Source organism: Propithecus coquereli, unplaced genomic scaffold, assembly GCF_000956105.1.
Source record: "Propithecus coquereli isolate 6110/MARCELLA unplaced genomic scaffold, Pcoq_1.0 Scaffold15, whole genome shotgun sequence".
NCBI lineage: Eukaryota > Metazoa > Chordata > Mammalia > Primates > Indriidae > Propithecus > Propithecus coquereli.
Window position 1 is genome coordinate 7,480,964 of NW_012139413.1, and position 2,501 is coordinate 7,483,464.

Consider the following 2,501-nt stretch of genomic DNA (forward strand, 5'->3'; position numbering starts at 1 on the left):
GTGAGGCCATGCCTACCACATCAACGTAGTCGTACTCTAGGTATAGGATATAGAACAGAAGGTAGGAAAGTATACATGCAGGCAAGAAGGAATGGAGGGCCTCTTGAAACAATGAAGTGATTGCTGAAAGCTGGGACAGTTTGTCTTCTATTTTAAAGTCTCAAATGAGAGTCAGTGTCAGTCTTAGCCAAATTCCTTGAAATACTGTCATATATTTCAGGGAGCTGTAAGGAGATCTTTTATTACATCCTTTCAAATCCTGATGTGCCCTCGAGAAGTTGGCTTTAAAATATTTGTAGTCTTTTTTTCCCCAGCATAGACTCAGAAGGCTCTTTTTCTTTTTCTTTTTCTTTTTTTTTTCATTTCCAAGCAGCTGCAAAGTTTACTTTTGAAGTAGAGTATTACTGTCCTAAGGAATTTTGAAGGACTTCTATATGACAGCACAATTTGAAGTTTTGAGAACTTCATAATGTAGTCAACTTATGTGACTTTAGGCTGCCAATTTCATTTTATTTTTTGAAAAGTCAAACTATGAGGCTTTTTGTTTGCATATAAATTTTTGTGGATCCTTTTTGTGTCATTATTCCATTGCCCTTTTTTAATAAAAGAGATACGATGGAAAAATTTCCCTTTCTTATTTTTTCTCTCTCCTTTAATCTGTCCCTTTTCCTCTTCTCAATTTCAGTCTAGCAAATATTTAGTCTTGGGCTAATTATATTTAAGGCATCCTGGTAGCCCTGGAAACACAAAGAAAATAAGAAGGTATCTCTACTGTTAAGGGGTTAAAAATCTCTTTCTCCCTGCTTCTCTCTTTGTAACTTTCACCTCTTTTTTTATCTTGCTCAATTTTTTCTGCATTTCTTTTCCTAAATGGACTATATTTTTGCATATATGTGAGAATAAAGCATTTTTAAAAATTTAGTTTCTAGTAAACAAGCCCAAATCTGTGATGAATAGGCCCACTGAATGTTTTTCATTTTCAACATGGCAGTTGGAGAAGGATGTGGATGGTGTACCTTTCCATTTCTTCTTCTCTATTTCTGGGAAGGAATGCCTTGGACCAAATCTGACCATACAAAGACATGTTTGCATTTATGACTCTGCTTGGTAATCAACAAAGTGATGGTGATAGGATTTGACAGAAAATGCCAACAGATGCAGCTAAGAGTGAGCTCTTTTTAGGTAGGTAAAGGGTAAGCTTGCTACAGTACAGGCTGACTATAAAAGGCTGGTGACATTGCAGTGTTCCCAGTGAGAGGGCCATGCTGCCCTGGCTCTCCAGGCCCATAAAGACCCTAATACTTCTGCTTCTGCCATCTTCTTGAGGTGAGGATGCTGCCAGAACTTTGGAAAAGCTCCTCCTTCTAGCTTCATAGAGCTTTGAACCCACATGACTCCTGATAATACAGTTCTAGCTATCTGCCTGATGCAAATAATTGGTAACAATTTCAGCATCTCCCCACGTGTTTGCCTGAGTTCTCTTTCCAACGTGAATCATCCCCATAGCAGAATGAGGCTATGGGCCTACCTGAGGTCTATTTTCACAGTTTCCAACTTCTATTAATTTTCTACAGATGAATGACACTGCAAACTTCTTATTTCTTTATTCTTATGTTGCACAGTTTGAATTTGCAACTTTAGCCCAATTGTTAAAACTACGCTAGAGCAAGGAAAGCAAAAAATTGATTTATATTGACTTCCACCTCCAATTCGTACTGCCTGCTTAGAGCAATATGATAAGGAAGATTCCAAGGCTTCACGCTGGTTCAGTAAGAAAGAGCTCTGGTGGATCAGGGATATATTCCATAGACAAGGGAGGGGAATAATGGCATGCATTCCTGACATTTCCCATTCATTCCTGGTCTAGCACTATCCTAAATGTTTAAGAGAGAAGAAGACAGACCTCTCATGTGGCCTTCCCTTGGGCATACATCAGCCTGTCGGATGCTGGTTGTGGATTATTAAATATATTACCAGATCTGCCAGTGAAGATGGGTGTGGGTGTGATAACAAATACATTACTTGGGGGCGTTTCAGGCAAGCACAGGTATGTTTGGTGAAAGTAACAGAAGACATGTATCCAGCAGTACTTTCTCTAGCAGATTTGTCTCTATGATTGCAAAGGAAGTCTCAGAGTACAGCCTTTCCTTGAAGCATAATGGATGTCACTGGCACAGTAGGATTTGTGGGATTCTGTTGACTATCTCCTTAGCTGTACAGAAGCTTTTTAATTTCGCTTTGGCTATTCGGGTTCTTTTCTGGTTCCAAACGAAGTGTAGAATAATTTTTTCCAGATCTGTGAAATATAACATTGGTATTTTGATGGGGATTGCATTGAATCTGTAAATCACTTAGGGTAGTATGGACATTTTAACAATGTGACATTTTGACAATGTCACCTGGTGCATGCCTGTAGTCTCACATACTTACTTGAGAGACTAAGGCAGAAGGATCACTTGAGCCCAGGAGTATGAGGCTGCAGTGTGCTATGATTGCACCTT

At 39.0% G+C, this 2,501-nt stretch overlaps 1 protein-coding gene across 6 annotated transcripts in view; it reads left to right on the plus strand.

Annotated features, from left to right (window-relative positions):
- The window catches only part of NLGN1 (neuroligin 1), a 1,153,390-nt gene that overhangs the window by 628,764 nt on the left and 522,125 nt on the right, over positions 1-2,501 (plus strand). The gene's annotated exons all lie outside the window — the stretch shown is intronic.